Source organism: Cupressus sempervirens, chromosome 4 (genome assembly GCF_028749045.1).
Source record: "Cupressus sempervirens isolate cs-2001-9-10 chromosome 4, ASM2874904v1, whole genome shotgun sequence".
Classification (NCBI taxonomy): Eukaryota; Viridiplantae; Streptophyta; class Pinopsida; order Cupressales; family Cupressaceae; genus Cupressus; species Cupressus sempervirens.
Window position 1 is genome coordinate 436,019,581 of NC_143121.1, and position 7,439 is coordinate 436,027,019.

The following is a 7,439-nucleotide window of genomic DNA, read 5'->3' on the forward strand; positions in this document are numbered from 1 at the left end:
TACTCCCACCAAATGTAAAGTGGTGTATTTGATAGCTTCAATCTTAGTCATTGGTCTTAGTGCCAAGAATGTGTCAATCTTATGAATCAAAGCTTGAGCTATCATCTAACCACTCCCATAAAATGTAGGCATAATAATCTTTCCTATAGCTCTCTTTAGCTCACTATTTTGACTCTTAGGGCTCCTATCCTATTTGAGTGACTTGTAATGTTCTCTCCTTTAATTTATAAAGCATTCAAAGGTCATCCTCTACCAAATTATTAGGATCTAGGACTATTACAGAGGAATGCTAATTTATTACATAGAATTAATTTAAAACTTTTAATGAATCAAATTAATGTAAATGAAATAAGAGAACAACAAGATTAAGCTGATAAAAGAGACAATGAGAGAAAGAAGACGCAAACAATTTGATCTCGGAGTTCATCCGTATGGACTACGTCTCCGGGTCCAGCTCCAATAGGGGGACCGATCCGAGTTGCTCCAAAATCAATTACAAGTGTTCAAGATCTTCCCTTCAAGCACAATTGCAGCATTACTCTCCAATGTGCAAGAATAATCATCAAGTCTTCAAGATCATAATCTCCTTCTCATCACCTGGATGCCTTTCCAAAGCCTACTACCCCCATTTTATACATCAAATTTAGCCAAAAATGGGCTAAAATAATTAACCAACATAATCTGCCATTTTGATTACATATTTCGAATTTGCCCCTTTTACCATTATTTTGTTATGATCTCACACCAAAATTAAGGGTTTGTTTTCAAAAAATACCCTTATTTAAGTAAGATTGGGTGGATTTGTTATGGATAGATAACAACTCTTCCCTTAATATTCTATATACCATAAATAGCCCATTGGTTAGCCTTAATTTTAGGAGGCCTATGGTTAGGAGTTCAACTCCCATTATCTCATTACTTTAATTCGAATTAAATAGCTATTTTAATTTGAATTTGAATGTTTTCCCTCTCTTTATGATTTTGTGATGTCATGCTGACATCATCAAAATCCATACTTTTGCTTGAATTTGAAACCATCATAACTTTTATATCCGATCTCCGTTCTTGATGAAACGAACATTTGGAATCCATTGTCAAATACTTTTGAGATGATTATTTTTTTCACCCTTTTATGACCTTAGGTCCCAGTTGACCATTTTGACCAGTCATAATTTTTGCACTTGAACTCCAATTTTGATCGTTCGAGTTATGTTGGAGTAAAAATTGTGAACACTTGTAATGATGTTGATTCTTGGAGCATTAGGGATATTTTACTTTTCAGTAATTTTTATCCCCTAGATCATCTCTCCTTTAATTTATAAAGCATTCAAAGGTCATCCTCTCCCAAATTTGAGGAACTAATAGTTCCATTCATCATTTATAGCCATAAGGATATCTACAAATATCTCATCACCAACTTTCTCTTTTGGTTCCTTTATTGGTTCTTCTCTAACAAAGGTAGGACATGTGGTCCTATCTACTATTCTAGAAAGAGTTCTATGAGCTCTAGGTGATCCCACTACACTCCTATTATCCCCTTGTTCTTGATTCCATCTATCTTGTGGGTTCATGTGCTCAACCATAGTGGTGATGTCTACAAAGCTTCAGCCGTCTGCTCTCATCCTATAACCATTGCTCCATAAAATTCCCTTATTTCTTGATCCTCATTCCTATTGTCTCTTGGTGGGCTATGCTCTTTCCTATCACCCATGGTGTCTGGCTGCCTATCAAAATCTTGTTCCATGTCAAACAAAGCTTGCTTGATAGTGAAAATCTATGAGAGCCAAGCCCAGGTGGCTTGTGATTGCTAAACCCTTAGGCTGATAAGATTTAGCTCTAATACCAATGTAGTATCCCTTGCCCAAATTGAATGATTTTAGCTCAAAGAATATTCTCAAACACTTGTATGCTACCTTTCAATGCTAAGAAATTTAGAATGTTCGCAAATGATATTACAATGCCTCTTACAATGAACTAATATGCAAGTGTAGTTCTTTTGGTATTTTCAATACATATACATGGAAACTAGATATGGATTGCATACCTACAACCAACTAAAATTTTGACAAATAATTTGCATACAACTATTATGCTGATCATATATGCTATTAGATGGAAATTTTGTCAAACAAATGGTATGCAACACGTATCTCCTTTATTGAATTCATTCTTATGTACAATATTGCTATGAGTTTTCCAAGACAAATGGGCTAATAATAATAGCTACAATAATGCCAAAATTTGATTTTGAATTATCACAAAAAAATCATATGCCTAAAAACTAAAATGCCAACTACTAATATTTGCCAGAGGAACCTAATAATAGCAATGCCCAAGAAAGGAAATGAATCAAACATAAATATTTGTAGCATGACATTGTGCATGTGTACTATAGCAGCAAAAATGTATTTTCCAATTTAAGCACAAATAGAACTCTAGAATGAAGCTCTCTTAAATGCCAAATTTAGTAGATATTTCACCACCTCAAATGGTTGCAACATTGAAGTGTTGACATTCTCTAATGGTTGACTAAAATTAGAAACCTAGGTTTCTTCTCCCAAGCTTATATCAAATGCAATTCACAATAATCAGATGATTAACAATGAAGCTCTCACCTCTATTTATTCTTTTCCTTCACCCTTCTAGAAGGAACTAAAATATTATTTAATTGCATTTTCTATAAGCTTCCCCCTTTCCAATACAATAATTAGTTGTATTTCTAGAAAATGCACTCTCTAGAAGCTTCTCCCTTGCAATACAATAATTAATTGTGCTTCTAGAAAATTAAATTAATTAAATATAAAGTCACCTTTTAATTTCAATTTATTTAATGAATTTATAAGAAATTAATTTAATCAATTTCTCCTTATTTCTCCATTTAGCCTTCAAAGAATGTAAAGGCTAAGAACTCCACTAAGATGCTAAATAAATGGGGACATTACATTGATAATGATTCTAATAGTTATGATGAATATGTTGTTTATGTTGCAATGGAAGATTATTTTGATGAAGATGAGAAAACTACACTTATTTCACATGTGAGTAAATGTGATAGATGGATAATTGATTATCGTTTCTCATGTCACATGATTGGTGATAAAAGTAAGTTTGAAACCTTAGAAAATTATTAAGGAAGTTGTGTCAAGTTTGGTAATGATGCACCATATCTTGTGAAAGGTAAAGGATTAATAAGAGCGACTAATAAGATTATATGTGATAATGCTTATTGGGTTGAATTAATTAACTACAATTTGTTGACTATTGCACAATTGAACAATTCAGGTTACAAAGTTGAATTTTAGCACAAGAAGGCTAAGATCTATGATGGTTTTGGTAAAGTGGTTGGAAGTAGAGACCAAACAAGAGGTAACTTGTTCTATCTAGACCTATCTGATGATACATGCTTGTTTCCACAATGTGATGACATATGGTTATGGCATAAGAGGCTATGTCATGTGAGCTTTGAAAATTTGGTAAGAATTAGTAAAATGAAATTATTAAGAGGATTACCAAGATTGAAGAAACTTAATAATGTGATGTGTAAACAATGTCAATTAGGAAAATTGACAAAGTATGGTTTTAAGAGAAAGACCTATACTTTTGATCATATTTTTTAATTGGTTCATACTGATCTTTGTAGACCTATTGCAATACAAAGCTACTATGGTGATAAATATTTTATTCTATTTGTTGATGATTACTTTAGAATGATGTCTATGATATATCTTAAAGAAAAATATGACACATTTAAATGTTTAAGAGGTACTTGGCTAGATTTAAAAAAGAAATAGGTAAAGGTTTGAAGTGTTTAAGATTTGATAGAGGAGGTGAATTCATATTTGAGGAATTTAATACATTCTATAATGATAGAGGAATCAAGAGACATATGACTATACCTAGGAGCCCTCCATAGAGTGGTATACCTAAAAGGAGGAAAATATTAATCATGGAGTATGCTAGGAAATTGATGATAGAGAAGAATATTAAACAAAAGTACTAGAGAGAAGCTGTAAGTATTATAGTGTATACCTTGAATAGAGTACAAGTCAATAAAGGTACAAATATTACACCTATCAAGTTATGGTATGGATATGAACCTAATATGAAATATTTCAAAGTTTTTGGAAGAAAATGTTATATATTGAAGGTCAATAGACATGGAAAAATTAATAAACAAAGAGAAGAGGGTATAATGCTAAGAGATTCCACTAAAAGAAAGACATACACATGTTTGAATTCTAACACTAACAAAGTTGTGAAAAGTGCAAATGTTAGAGTTGAGCAATATGAAAAATGAATGAAGTTGAATGTGAGAAGGAACATGAAGATTATAGAAATTTCATATACATTGATGAAGGAGAGCCCAAAACTTTATGTAAATTTGAGAAGAAAGCTACTAATTAGTAGCATCCAATAAATACTAAGCTATAGCAGCATGTGTCAAGCATCAGGCAATTGTTGCTGAGAATTAGGAAGAGCATATCAAGTATCAACCTGAATGACTAGAAGAAGAAGATGAGATATAAGAAGTTCTACCTAAAGTGATTGTAGAAGATGAGCTTGATGAACCAGTGAAAGAAATAAGAAGACAAGAACTTGTGTTGGAAAAATATGTGAGAAAACATGATGCAAATGATCAAATAAATAGAGATAAGATTTAGAAGTTATGACAAGAAAACACCAAGGAGTCATACATTCTTATTGTGTGAATTTGAGCCTAGTCTAGTCTAGGATACACTTGAGAATGAAGATTGGGTTGGAGCCATGAATGAAGAGATTAATAAAATAGAGAAGAACAAGACTTGGACATTTGTACCTAGACCAAAAGATAAGAATATTATTGGTAAAAAATGGGTATTCAAAAATAAGTTAAATGAGAAAGGTAAAGTCACAAAAAATATTTCATTGAAGACAATTTTAGAAGATATCAGTGATAGTAGTGTCTATCTGATGCCAAATTTGTTTCTTTTAGTGAATTTATGTATTAATTTTTATGAAAGAGTATTGAATGTAAAATCTAGAAGTGGCTAGAGAAGTAATCATTTATTGAAAAATATTCATCAAGCATATGATACTTACTTTATATGTATTAGGGAAGGTAATATTAATGGATGATAGAGAAATTGACCATCTTGGATACAAGGGTACACAACTAAAAGGAAGGGATGTAAGAGGAGTAGGATTGACATCCCTACCTAATGATGTTCTGATTACTAGATATGCATGCTTATATCTTAATGTCAAAATATTATAATTGGGTGACAAAGTGATTTATGAGTTGTTGATGCAAAGAGAGGATGATAACTAGGGCCAAATGATTGTCTAATCATCACACAATCTTAGTGACTTCACAAAATGGAATAAATCATAAAGAGAAAATACTAGAAAGGAGAGAGGACCAATAATATTTTATTACTTCATCAATTTTCATCATACATGTCCAACTATGAGGCCTTTTGGGCTATAGCCAATATAGTGAACCAAATACATAGGAAATATTATCCAACATGTGAGATCTATAATACATTCCTATAATTATCTCTACTTAATTCTTGCTACCAAATCTATACCAAGATCCTGTATTTATAATTTCCAAAATGGCTTACAAAAATTGAACATCAGAAACATGATGGTCTATGCAGATCCTAATGATTGATAAAATACATTAAATTGCAACCTCAAATTAAATACACAAGTAAACTCTCAAATAAGAACCAACTAGAAAAACTCAATAAAAGAAGAACAAGACATCAATAAGAAACAAAATTAGATAGTCACCAAAGAACTTGGTGAACATAGGATATAAATATACTCAGTGAACAAAGGTGGAAACACCTTCACCAAGCCAATCAACAAAAAAGTCATTGAACATGTTCAAAATGAAAATTGAGCACATATCTAATGAGAATGATAGTAATGAAACCTAGGATGATCCTACTTCAGAAAACCAAGGTTAAAAAGAAACTATTCTCCTAAATCATGAGTGTGTCACAACATAAGCTAAATCCTACTCAAATTTGAAAATCCACAACATCTTTAACTAGCCTATCCTTCCACTTTACTAAATAATCAAATTAATTCTTTCATATTGTATTATTAACAACTCTCCAATAAAAAATATTCTCCATCTTATCAATTTTATTCTTAAGATAATCACTTAGTATTGTAAACTCATCATTATATTCATGATACCTATATAAATCAGCAATGTTGACTGTAGGAGAAATAGATCTATGTCATTATGTAACTCAAGTTCATATTCATTACCACTATCAAATTTCACCAAGATTCTAAAAGGACCAAATTTATTCATCTTCAACTTACTATATGTTCTAATAGGAAATATTCCTTTCTTTAGATGAACTATCACCCCATTACCATATTCAAAAATTATATGTCTCGATTTATCTTTAGTCTCCTTGTATTTCTAATTACTCTTTTCCAACTTATGTTTCACTTCCTTGTGGAGAGATTTCATGAATTCAGAAAATTTATCACCTTTATAAATTCTCTTCTCTTCTCGAATAATATCCCTCAAACTCAATATACCTCTAGGCTACATCTAATGATAATCTCAAATGTTGTCCTTCCAATACTCTTGTTCATAGAATAGCTATTTGTAGACTCTTCTTGTACTAATACTAAATACTAATTACTCAGTTTATCCCCAACTAACTATCTCAAAAAACTATCCAAACTTCTATTCAAAACCATTGTTTGTCCATTAGTTTGTAGATTAAATGTAGAGATAAACTTCAACTTGGTGTCCATCTTCTTCCACAAATTCCTCTAGAAATAACCAAATTTTTTTTTATCTTTATGATATGGAATACTCCTTGATAGTCCATGCAATCCAAAAACCTCTTTCAAGAAAAGATAAATAAAATGTGATACATAAAATGCCTTCTTACATGGTATGAAATATTCTATCTTAGAAAATATACCAACAAAAAAAAAGATGAAATCATCCCCTCTTGTCGTCCTAAGTAAGCCAAGAACCAATTCCATACTCATAACATTCCAAGGTTTCTAATGTACTAAAATAGGTGTATACAATCCAATATTCTTACTTACTCCTTTTGCAACATGACCAACTCCATAACTCCTTACAAGCATATGAACATCCTTATACAATTACACCCAATCATACTTATCCTTAAGAAAATTCAATGTCTTATCAATACCAAAATGTCCAGCTAATCTTCTAGTATATTTTTCCTTAATCAAATTAACTCTTGTAAATAATCTTGGTATACATAAATGAATACCTTTGACCAAAATACCTTCTTAAATGAAATAATCAAAAAAATTAATTTATTGATCCTGTATTGGTGTTCTGCACTCTCTCCACACCTCAAAAAAACTAGGATTAGTTCATACAAATCCTTCATCTCATCAAAGTCAAGAACTTCAACTTCATCTTGGTTAAAAAAGATCTT